The sequence below is a fragment of the Pan troglodytes genome, chromosome 13, assembly GCF_028858775.2.
Source record: "Pan troglodytes isolate AG18354 chromosome 13, NHGRI_mPanTro3-v2.0_pri, whole genome shotgun sequence".
Lineage (NCBI taxonomy): Eukaryota > Metazoa > Chordata > Mammalia > Primates > Hominidae > Pan > Pan troglodytes.
Genome location: NC_072411.2, coordinates 65,506,719 through 65,519,739, shown reverse-complemented (window position 1 = coordinate 65,519,739; position 13,021 = coordinate 65,506,719).

The window sequence follows — 13,021 nt, the reverse complement described above, 5'->3', positions numbered from 1 at the left end:
TCATCGCAGCACTATTCACAATAGCAAAGACATAGAATCAACCTAAATGCCCAGCAGTGGTAGACTTGTTAAAGAAAACATGGTACATATACATCATGGAATACTATGCAGCCACAAAGAAGAATGAGATCATGTCCTTTGCAAGAACATGGACGGAGCTGGAGGCCATTATCCTTAGCAAACTAACTCAGAAACAGAAAACCAAATACTGCACGTTCTCACTTGTAAGTGGGAGTTAAATAATGAGAACACATGGACACACAGAGGGGAACAACACACACTGGGGCCTATTGGGGAGTGGAGGCAGGGAGGAGGGAGAGGATCAGGAAAAATAACTAACAAGTACTAGGCTTAATAGATGGGTAATCCGTACTACAAACCCCCATGACACGAGTTTACCTATATAAGAAACCTGTGCATGTACCCCTGAATTTAAAAGTGAAAGAAAAAAAATCCTCTCTTACTGCTCTAATTAGAAGTGAAGAATGGTGACTGGGGGGATTCTTCTCATAGTATTCTCAGGCTCCTGGGTAACACTTTTGTAATACAGGGACATTTCAATGACTGGCGGCTGAATAGGACCATAGATCCTGGAGGCTATTTTTCCTTTTCATTCAATGTAGAAAAGAATATATGGACCATAGAAAGGAAGCCATTGTAACGTAGCAGGTAAGAACAAGGCACAGACATTGGGTAGGAAACTGTAATTCCACGTCCAGATTTGACATTTACCAGGTTGCATGACTTTAAGTAAATTAAATTACCTATGCCCCTGTTTTGTCATCTGTAAAACAGGGGAAATAACAGTTTCTAAATCCTAGATTTCTTTGGGGAATGATAGTAATTAAACTAAGTAGTACATGCACAGGGCTAAGCATAGAACATGGCATATAGTAAATACTTAAGTGTTAGGTTATACAGCTACTGTGACTGAGGACAGAATGTTCTAAAAGCAAAGGAGAAAACTAAGCTGAAAGATTCTTTTCAATTTTACTGTACCAATACATTGTGTTTCATCACACCCCAGAGTTTTTAACTCATACATGAAAAAAACTTAGCAAGAAAATAAAGATTGTCATTTTTGGGATTGTATTTGGGAGATATGCAGTAGGATTCAGTCAAGAATTCAGGGCTTTGGATCCTTCTGATATGTCTCTATCCATAAAACTGTATTTCCTTTCACTCATATAGAACTGTATACCCAAAGGGCACTCAATAAAAATGATGACAAAAATCAACCCATTGCCATACACAGGCGTGAACTTCAAGATCTGTCTCATATAATTTTTAGTGTTCTTCAAAGCACCTAGTTTCTTCGAGGGGAAGTTAGCCATGTTGCTTGTAAGCTTTTATGCCTTCTTGTTTAACATCTATCTTGGTCTTGGACTATGCTACTATCACTGTTGCAGCAAATCAGTTCTTGAAATACAATTTGACCAAACATATTAACTACTTAATTTTACAGAACTAGGGAGATAGCTCCAGGTCAAACACCAGATGGCACCTACCCATCACATGCTCTGACAAAATTTAATGAAGATAGTTCCTAATATTGGAATATTGAAACATTTACAACATAAAATAACATACAAGTGAGTACAAACAAGACTGGCGAAATCTGAATGAGACAGGTGGATTGTATCAATATTATTATCGTGATTGTGACATTATACAATCATTTTGCAAATGTCCATGGGGAAAAGTGGGCAAAGTGTGTAGGGAAATAGGGGATCTTTCTGTATAATTCCTTACAAATGTATGTGAATGTGAATCTGAATATCAATACAATTTTTAATTAAAATATAAAAGGTAAATATCATCTTAATGATTCATATTTGTAAGATTTTTTTCAACACATCTTCAACTACCCACTGCTTTATATGGCATCTAAATAAAACATTTGGTAAGTGGTGGTTTCTACAATCAAACACTTCAGTTGGTCTACGGCCTTTTAATTTCATAGAAAAATGGCATGAAGTGGCTGAACTACTACAGCTTGTTCTTTCTTTCATAGGAACCTAGAAAATTGGGACAATCCTTACTTTTAGACTTGAAAAGAATTGGTCAAAGGATAAATAGAATCCACAAAAAAATTTGCGTATAAAGCAGCACAGAAATATCTTCAAAGGAAGAGCATCTTCCACTGATCTATTTTTAAAATAGCATGATATATTGTGACAAAATCTAAAATATTAGAGCAGCTTCCATCTTTCAATTCTGAGATGTATATAACCATTAGCAGTGGCAGCATATGCTCCTGCTGGGAGCTTAAAAATAGTTATTTTCTGATTGTCCTCTCTGACGCTTTAATGTCCTATGGCATAGGGTTCGATGCCTTTGTTTATTTTATGTTAGATTTCTTTATATTCTTTCTAAAATAATATGGCAATAAGTCATATTTTTCATGACAACAATGATTTTAATCCATTCATGTGAGTATAAATAATTGTTATCAATACCTGAATATCCAAAATGACTCTAGATCACTAAAGGTGGCACACTTGAGTGTTAGCATGGCAGGAGTCAGTGACAATACATCTTTGTCTTTTAGACCTCAATGGAGCCATGCTGATTTTAGCCATAGGAAAGACTGTGGAAGGGGTGGAAACCATGACTTTCCAGCTGTGTTTCTGTAACTCAGATATCTACAGCTGAGATAACTAATCCTCCTGGCTTTTCTTTGCTTTAACAAAAACAATAACAGTACATAATGCGCAAAACCGGGTCTGATCGTGGTGGAGTGTTATGTGTATTCACTTTGACCTATATTAAAGGAAAAAGAGAGAAAAGAAAAAAGCTTTATTTTGGTTACCTAGCAATTATTTGTAGATCCACTCCCCATTATCTCATGTCCCAAAATAGACTCTCGAGATCAGTGCAGAGATGGTAAATTTCACATTTTCAATATTTCCAAGTAACGGTCAATCTTTAAAATTCTGAAAATTGCATTCAGTAACTCTGGAGCATCTATGCCTGTTAACTTGGGTTGTTAAATAATGAGTTATAGAAAGAGACATGGGACACACATCTTTTTCTCTGATTGTAACTCAGTACCTTGTGGATACACTTGCACAGCCCTTTAAACTAATAGCATTCATAGAGTCTTCGCTTACTTTCCTCACAATCTGCATGTTGGTGCTTTCATCATCCACTCTCAGATTTAGTTTGAAATCTCCCAAAGTGTAGCTCTTGTAACTCTTCTTGAAAGACAGCTGCCCAATCAACCCTGCTTGACTACAAGGAAGTTTTGAGGAAACTAATTATAGGAGAGTCATGATAATCCCCAAACTCTTAGGTAAGTAGGAAACTCTACGGAACTATGTGGTTATGCTAACAGCTTATTTACGAATGTGGTCTTTATTTTGGCATTTTTTTTACAGTTTTCACTGTACACTTTTAAGGCACATGAGTATGCATTTGCTGCTCATTACACGCTGGAGTTCTGGGGCAAAGCTGGGTACAAAGGGACTCTGAAGGACAAACCTGACCATTCATCTGTGCACACGTACCATGCTGGCTGCTGTGAGTTGTAGAAAGAAGCTCTGCAGATTCTCCAATGGGAAGAAATAATGAGCTTAAAGCAACAGCTCCTCTGAAAGCAGTTCGCAGTTAGATAATGATGGATATGTTACAAATTCCAGAAATATCAGCCAAGAAAGATGAATGGTGCATATAAAGAAAGGAAGGCTAAAATCTACCACCTTTGTTTTAGGGGTAAACACAGAAGATGCTTCTCAGCATGATGGCAATTTTGCTTGAGGTATATTGTATTGTAATGGCACCACATTACAAAACAAATTTCTTTTGGAGGGAGATCACTAAGAAAGAAATTAGACATGGAAAGAGCTACAAAGTAGAAGTTGAAATTTTGGCCTTGAAATTTAAGTTTTCCTATGTACTCTCTTGGTGAAATTACTTAACGATTAGCAACTTGGTCCCCTTTTGTACGATGAACATGGGCTGGTAAACTTAAGACAGTGTTTACGGACATCAATACCATTGATTAAAACGTAAAAGTTCTGTCAAACAGTAGTTTGATCTTCATGACAGCAAACAGCCTGTTTGATGTTTTTATTGAATCAATTGATTTTTTTTTCACTGAATTGATTGGTTGTTTTACTGTCATGTGGACACTTCCTAAATCAACATGTGCCTCTATAGAGGGATTTGTAACAAATTCTGAATTCATGAATGCCTCTAGAATTCCAGGCTAACAGAACCTTATGAAACACAAATTGCATCAGAATAAGTGGCATCAATGCTGAGAAAAAAGTGTTTTTTTCCTTAAAGTTGAATTTGAATTTTAGAATTCCAGCAACTTAATGTTATAGACTGATAAAAGGTATTTTTCTGTTCTTACCTTGTTCAAGTATGTACTTTAAATGTTGACTGAGTTGTTAGATAATACTCCACCAATAAAGGGAGGTTAATTTGCCATAGATTTTTAAAGATGAAAGAAAAAGATAACAGATGCCCACCCCCACTCTACCCACACTATCTCACCTTTTTGATTCCCAAGCTTATACCTTATACAGGTTTTCCAACCCCTAAAGGAAATTATCACACATAATATTCATTCCTGTCAAGATGTTTTAAATGCTTACAGTGTGAGTCCTGCAACACATTATTTTTTTTCCTAAAAAATTAGGATTTACGAACAGGCTTTTGTTTTAGCAGGGGAGTTTAGGCACAAAGATGAAGTCTGCTGTATTCTGCCTATGGAAGTGATGTACCAGCCATTTTACTGTGCATATGGTACAAGAAGGCAGTTATGGACAGTTTTTAGCTGTCCTAATTTCAATGCAAACTACTAAATATCACTGCTGAGAAACTCAAAAGACTGATGTTGCTTATATAATTAGCATATCTGTTTCCCACAGGGGCTGCAGTAGGATTCATTTTCTAGGTGGGCTGTGATAGACCTGGAAGGGTCAGTTTATAACAGCTCTGGCCCATCAACTTTCACCACATACTGGGATTGTGCAGAACTCCAAATTCACTTAATGATGAAATTCTGTCTATTTGCTATGTTGCTTCTCTCTGACACTAACCAATGCATGCCACTAGATTTTCTCTTGTGTCACTTACTCATTCATTCACTTATTTATCACTTGAAGATCCACTTTGAGACATTTCATTCACAGCAGATACTTCTGTCTCCTACTTGATTGATCAAAGCTATCTGACCCAAGTTTTATTTCCCGTCACACTCTAACTTCCAAATATCTCTACACTTGTATTATTCTTACCAACTCAAATAAGTCTATATATTTTTAGCTATCTTTTCTTTCCCTCCTACATAACTGTGCTTTGGAATAATGCCCTGTTTCTTTCGAATTTATACTGATTTCTAGTGGCTCCATCATCACTGCCCACAAATATTTTCATGTCTTCCATTACAAAAGAAAAAAATGTCTCTAGCTGTGGTACTCTTAGAGTTACTACTCCTTTACTGCCAAGTTTCCCCAAAGAGCGATTTACAATTCTAGCCACCATCCCCTTACCACTCCTCACTGACAGTCCAGCTTTCAGTTTCCATCCTCATCATTTTACAGGAACTCGTTTCCCCAAGGTCACTAGTGTCTTCCTAATTGCCAAATCCAGAAGTGTGTTATCAGTCCTAATTCCTGAAATTACTCTTGCATTAAACACTTACTTGACTCCTTTGACTCTTTTGTGTGTGTGTGTGTGTGTGTGTGTGTGTGTGTGTGTGTGTGTGTGTGTTTGGTCCTTCAGAGTACTCATGCATTCTCATGGCTTTAATACTGAGTGGCAGGAATGGATGGGAAGAGCTTTGATATCAGACAGATATTCATTCTAATTCTACCTGGTCCTTCCATTTATGAGCTATGTGATCTTGGATATATTTTTAAAATTTCTCATAACCTCATTTTTCTCATTGCAAAGTAGAAGTAATAATGCCTAGTGCATAGGATAGACAGGATTAAGTGAGACTGCAAAATGCATAGTGGGTGCTCAATAGATGGTAGTTTCCTTGGCTTTCCTCAATAGTTTCCTGAATTTTCTGCTAAGTTTGATCATCTTTTCTTTGGGTTGGTTATTTGTACTGGATGCTTCTACTGCTACCTCAGTTGTAAATATTAAAGACCAGAGTCAACATGGCCTTCACAAAGGCCAGTGCCAGCTGTCTGGGTTCAGTTGGGAAGCTCTGAATTGCTGCATCACAAAGAGTTATTATGGACGCTGCTTTCTGAGGGATCTCAATAGTTGTGGCTGCTGTTATCTGTCCCAACTCCATTCTAGTTCTACTCTGCTTTCCTCCTTTTTCTTGCTTGGTGAATTGGAGTCATCCTGGCTTCTACCTTTGACCTTCTTCTGGGCCCAGTGGAGACTCTGAGTTCTAATTTCTCTCCTCAGTTCAAACTGGCTTCCCTCCTTCCCATGGGGATTGATAACCAAGTTCGTGGTTTTTCAGGCCTCCAGTGTTGTCTGCCTGGATAGCTCTCTGTTGCCGTCACCTGACACAAATCCACAATTATCAAAGCCACTTCATTGAAATCTGCTTCCAAGATTCCCCCTTTTAGGGTGTGACAAGTATTGTCATCACTTTCAAGTTCTCAAGCTGGAATGCTTGAAGTAGAATTTCACCTCTATATCTCACCTTTTACTACAGGAGAGCCCTCAAGTCCATTTAATCCACAGTTACTTGAGCTTTACAATGCTTCATAAATGGATCTTTTATTATTTATATTAATAGGAAAACAATGTCGCTAATAATAGTAATAATAATAATGATAACAATAACAGCTAACATTTATTGAGAGTCTACTATATGCCAAGCATTGTGGCAAGACTTTGAAGCCTCATGTATTATAAAAAAGAAAATTGAGATTTAGGGAGGTTAAATACCTTGCTTAAGATCATAGTAAGTATTGAGGCTCAGGATTTCAGCTCAGATTTGTCAGCTCCCAAAGCCGTTTTTATTCACTGGTCTATGTTGTTTGAAATGACCATGCCTCCAGGATGAAAGCATTGATGTGTTTTTCATAAATATTTCTCAAATTGCATATCCACAGATGTTGTGAAATTACACCAACTAGTGATTTCATAGAATTAGAAATAAATTGTAAATAAACTGTTACTCTAGTAAACATTTGCCAAGTGCTGCCCAGAAATAAGTATAGCCCCAGTGCTGAAGAAAGAGAGCAGAGGGGAATAGTGTGAGATTATGGAGAAAGGGAAATAAGTGAAAATGTGATCCCTGATGTCCACTTATTTAATTAGTGGAAACATTCTCTGGCTGGGAAGAAATAAAAAGGGGTGTCCTTGGAAAAAGTAAAAGTTGAAACAGGTAATGGTGTCAGGCCATAGAAAGTCAATAGAGAGGACCAGTGGTAAGGTTTGAAAAGACAGATTACCTCTTGAAATACTTTCCATTAGCATTAAACCCTTGAACATGTACATTGCAATGTCAAACCAGTTTGTATGGAGATTCTAGCACTCTTTGTGCATTGTCTCAGATAGAGCACTGAACTTCAAATACGAATACTGAGTTCTCTTCACAGTTCTATCATTAAACAGCTGTTTGACCTTGGACAAATCTCCCAAACTTACTGGCTCTCAATTTTGTCATCTTTAAAATCCCCATGAGTTGGACTGGATGAACTCTAAAGATCTCTCCTGCTTTAGCATTCAGGTATTCTGTATGCTTAAAATGAGGTGACGACTTATGGCTTAGGTTGGTGCCCCAATACCTATACTACAAATTTACTAACATTACAGATGGATGTCATGGGTTGCTCTGGTCACTCAGATTGTGGAGGAAATTTTAAATCTTGATAAGAGAGTCCCCAAATGGTGGATAAGCACATGACATCAGAGGTCATGTACCTTTTGTAAAGTACCAGAATGTGTTATCATTTTGCCTTGCCACTGAAGTCCCTTTCTAATTCTTGAGTCAAGCCTCCTGCTCCCCCTTGGTGCATCTATTTCATTGCAGCTGCTGCATATAACCTCAGTTAGCATGTGCACAGGAGGGTCTGTGCAACTGTACATGTGAAATCACAGTTACAACTGAACAAGAGAATAATTTGGTCAGTAGTTTAGTATCTCAAAATCTAAAGAATGACCACCTTCAGCTAGACCAGTAGACCCAAATTGCCCTTTTTATTGCTTCACTAAGATACACCACTTTGCCCAGTTCATTTATTGACTTTTTCATCTCAAGCACAAATTCTTACCTAGGTAGAAGTTAAAGGTCCACAACACACTAATTGTAAAAGCAAAAGTGCCAATTCAACAGAATTCCAAAACCACAAGAAATGTATGTGAACTTGACAACTCCTGCGGTACATTAAGTCTGAAAACGATTTTTTTAAAAAAAAAAAAAAAAAAAGAGGATTTGGATGTTCTTTTGAAAAACCCCATCTCTCTAGTGCAAGAATGTGTTTATCTACAGGAAATGAAAAGGAACTTAGCATCAGTTGTAGAAAACAGTGAGAAACACTGAGATTGCTTTTCAGAGTCCAAGAAAAAGCTGGCAACTAGGATTTGGTTTAAATCACACCCCTAAAATATAACCCCAGCTTCTAGATACATACGTTATTTGTATTAAAAAGCCCAACTTTTTTTCCCTCCTCACTACTCTACTTTTCAAAAAGCAGCAAGAGTTAAAACACATGAGCAATTTTTAGAGGAAACCTCATGACTAGCAATCAGTGCTAATAAGATTCTTTTCCTCTTGCAAGATTCAGAGAAAGCCCTCGATCCATGCCAAGCACATTCAAAGGCGAGGGACTAAGAGCTCCCCTCACAGGTTCATTATCATTCTCAGGTTATCCCAAGCCAAGTGAATCAGGAAAGCAAATGAATTAGTGAGAATTAAGGAGCCTCTGTGGTCTGAACCCACTCCAAATCTCAGCTAAGATGAAAGGTAGATGCTGATGTCTCATGTCCCAGGGTTCTCAGGATTGGAGCCCCAGTGCCTAGCTGTTCCTCTAGAGCCTTGCAGAAATGTGCAGGCAGTTAATGTTGCCTAACATCTCCTGACCGTGGGTTCAGCCATGTGGGAAAAGTTTTATGAGGCTGCAAAACCAAACCCCCTTTCACTCACAATTAATTACAGAAGACTTGCTATATCACCTAGCTGTCAATGAGTCCAGCATGGGCACTTTTCTTTCTATTTTGGCCACTTACTAATAATCAAATATACCAGGGTAATGCTTTATTATATGAAGATATCAAGTGGGATTTCTGAAGAACAAATCTATAAAATATTTGAAGGGCTAAGTGTTAAGCTTCTTTGGAAGTGATGCCTTGAGCTGAGGAGCAGGATTTGAATGTGAACTAAAGTCCTTGGAATTATAGAAGTTTTTGTTGTTTTTATTGTTGTTTTAAATGCTCCTGGCAAATTGGGGTGGGCAGAGTGGGGAGGGGGTATGCTTTTGTACTTGTGACGGAGATACAGTAATCCTTGGAGCATCTGTGGGATTTAAACAAAACATGTAGTAAAGGTTTGGGAGTAGCAGTTTGTTTTCATTAAATACTTGTTACTGCTAATTATGTTTGATCACTATAAAGAATACAGTTTAATTAAAGAAACACAGTGGTTAGGAAAATATTTGATTTCCAAAGAGAACAATCTATCTTTGTATTACTAAGTAGGAAAAAAAGTAATTGCAACTGTATATTTTTCAGTATATTGTTGGTTTTTATGCAGAAGTTTCATTCCATTTTTGGGGAAAATCTTATCCCTCTTCTTAAAATTACAACAAAGTATTAATTTCATATCACACTGTTTGAATGCATGCTTCTATTTATTTAACGTAAGTAATTATTTAAAAATTGAAACATTTGGCAAATGACATTAAACAACATATTCTAATATACATCTGAATCAATATATCTTCTTTCTCTTTGGAGAAGCTTTCAGTGTTAACTCTTTCACTGAATGTTGAAATGTGCTATGTCATTATATGTTTTCCCTCATCAACATACGGTTTTCATTTTAATTTTGCCAGGTAATATTTTGGTAGTGCCCTGATGGAAATTAATAGAAAATGAAGGCAGGTAACTATCTTTGTAAGCAAAACCTAGTATTCACATTGCTTGTATATCATAATTGTTCTTTTAAGCAGTCATACTAGAGAGCTTTGATTTTTTAAAATGTATCTTCCCTATGTCAGTTTAGTTTAAGTGAACGCCCATGAGCTCTGTAAGTTCAATGGAAAAAAGTATATTAACTTAGTATAGCTAATATAATATTTTTTAAAAAGGGCAATTCAAATATTGTGTTTATAATATGTAAATGTCAGGGATGACTCAGTCCTAAAACAAGAGAGAGTCACTTCTTTGTAATCTTAACACCATAAAGAGTACTAAAAATATAAGTGCATTATAAGTTTTGCATTATACTTTACAAAGAAGTGATTTTTATCTTTCTATTTTAAACATATGCCTGTGGATTTTGGAGGATATTTGTTTGTAAAAATATCTGGACTTTTTTCACTTTTTCTTCTAACCCTTATACACCCTAAAATTTATATCAATGTATTTGAATTATTATATTTTTAAAAACTTCCTTCTTTTATCTCATAGAGAATAGTGAATCTAAAAAGTGTATTTAAAATATTGTTTAAATATAGTTGAGGCTCTTTTATAATTTAAATGTTCAATTTCTCTTTGACCTATATTAAAATTAGATTAGAGCCAAAAAAATGTAAGTTTCCAATTATGTCCAAGTAGAAAAGAGAAATGCTCTTTTTTTCCTGAATTGCCTTCTATTTTGTTATTATTTTCTATGATCATCACTTAAATATCTACCAATGAGTTTTCCCTTCTTCTTCTTTTCTTTTTTCTTTTTTTTTTTTTTTTGGTAAAACTAAAATAATTTGATACTTTTGGGTAGAGGAGGAAAATAAGCTTCCAGCTTTTTGGTAGATTATATCAACATCTATGAAAACCTTTATGTTCAAAAATGCTAAATCTGTAAGCAATTTGCTACCAAATTCAGCTTTTACCAGATTTCTGAATAAAGCATAGGAAAGCAATTAGAGCAGTTTAGTATACAGCCGACAGCCTAGCGAGCAGCTTTCTGCATGCTTCCATCAAAGCAGAAACATAGCCTTGTTAATAGAAGTAGTATTTAAAATGCTGTGAATCGGCAGCTGCCCGCAGCGGTCGCAACAACAAGCAGTTCTACGTTAGCATCGCAGCCCGCCCTGCCCTTGCGCTGCCCACAAATGACCAGGCAAATCCCAGAGGTACTCTTGAATTTCTGCATTCTCATTTCTTCAGCAGTAAAATATCTGTCACTCACATCCCACACTGGCCAAAGTGACACCTGCCAGTCTCAAGAACAAGGACAAATTATTGTCCCTCTGCCAACCACATTTCAGAAATGAGCACAGAGCAATGTAGGGACATGCATCCAATGGTGTATTTTTAAACTTTGTAATTTGTTTTTTGAATATTTCTTTAAAGGAGGCTAATTTGCAACATATTGTTGTTTTACATTACCGAACATGTGCTTTTGTGGTTCACTGTACATCATAATGACACATTTAAAAATAATTACAAACAGCTGGCAAAATATATATTGAGTAAGCTTATGCATCTCTGTACAGGGCAATTTTGTGTTATTGTCATAAAAGGACCATGGCTTTGGTGAAGTTGTAAATGTCACTATTGGAGGGCTTCCAGGATCTTTACAGGGGCCAAAATCCAAAATATTTCCTTAGACTCACCTCCTGATCTGAATGTTTTTGTGGTGTGTGTGTGTGTGTCTGTGCATGTGTCACAGAGACGGAGAGAGGGAAGGACGGAGGGAGGGGGAGAGAGAGAGCACGTGTGAGAGGAGAGAGGGAGGGAAGAAGAGAGAGACAGAATGAATGAGACCTGTCATCCATCATGTCATGTGAGGTTATGCAACATTCTGTCCGTTGGTGATGAAATGCAACATGACAGAATGTAATGTAATGTAACATATCAAAAAATGTAAATAATATACTTTGTGGGATTAGATATCTGCTGTCAATTCCTATGGTCAGGATCTGAACCGAACTTACTGATGCGGACAGAAGCTCAGTGAACGCCAAACTGGCCATGGTGTTTGAGAAGCGACACCCACCACAGTTCACTGATTTCCCCAATTACTTTGGGGTAGTTTGGCACGTATAGAAATGTTCAACAAAAGTTCTCTTGTTGGACACTTCTGGGAAGTAATTTGATTGTTAATTACAAACGTGCAGGGTGATTGCTCTGCATAATTGTTTTACTCCTTCAGCACTCCATTAGAAGCTTATCTGCTGAAGTTTTATTTTTAGATCTTTGAATTCTTAGCATCTTCCTTATGTCAAACTGATGCAACATGAATGACCCCTCCAGATAAAATCCTTTAACTAGCCAGGGTAATCCAGTGCCTCTTGTGAGAAGGAGAAAAGAGAGGATGACCACATGCATTTTATCTCTATTAGCATCTGTAATCAAGCAACACACACACACACACACACAAACACACACTTCAAAATTCTGTGCCTTTTGAGAAATAACTCAGTTACATGCTCTAGACTGCTTGAACATTGTGAAAAGAAAAGGGCGCATTTCAGAATTAATCCAAATGCATTCCAGATACTATTTCTTTTTATTACCAAGCTTTAGTCTCAGCTCTTAACAATAGACAACAAGAGTCCACATTGCCTTAAAGGTAAGTGGGCAGAAGCTCATTTGATACTGAATTCCTGAGAATAGAACCTTTTATTTGCTGTCATAGTGATGACTTTTAATTGTCCTAATAAATAAGCTTTTAAAAAGCTTCTAAAATGTTCTCTAATAACACACTTTGGTCTTTAGCCATAGAAATGCAGAAATAATTAGAAGTGGCATTGTGTACACTGCCTTCTGGACTGGGCTGAAGGTGAAGGAGAAAGTCTCATGCTATCCTTGTCAGCTGCAAGGGTAATTACTGCTGGCTGAAATTACTCAACATTTGTTTATAAGCTCCCCAGAGCATGCTGTAAATAGATTGTCTGTTATAGTCCAATCACATTAAAACGCTGCTCCT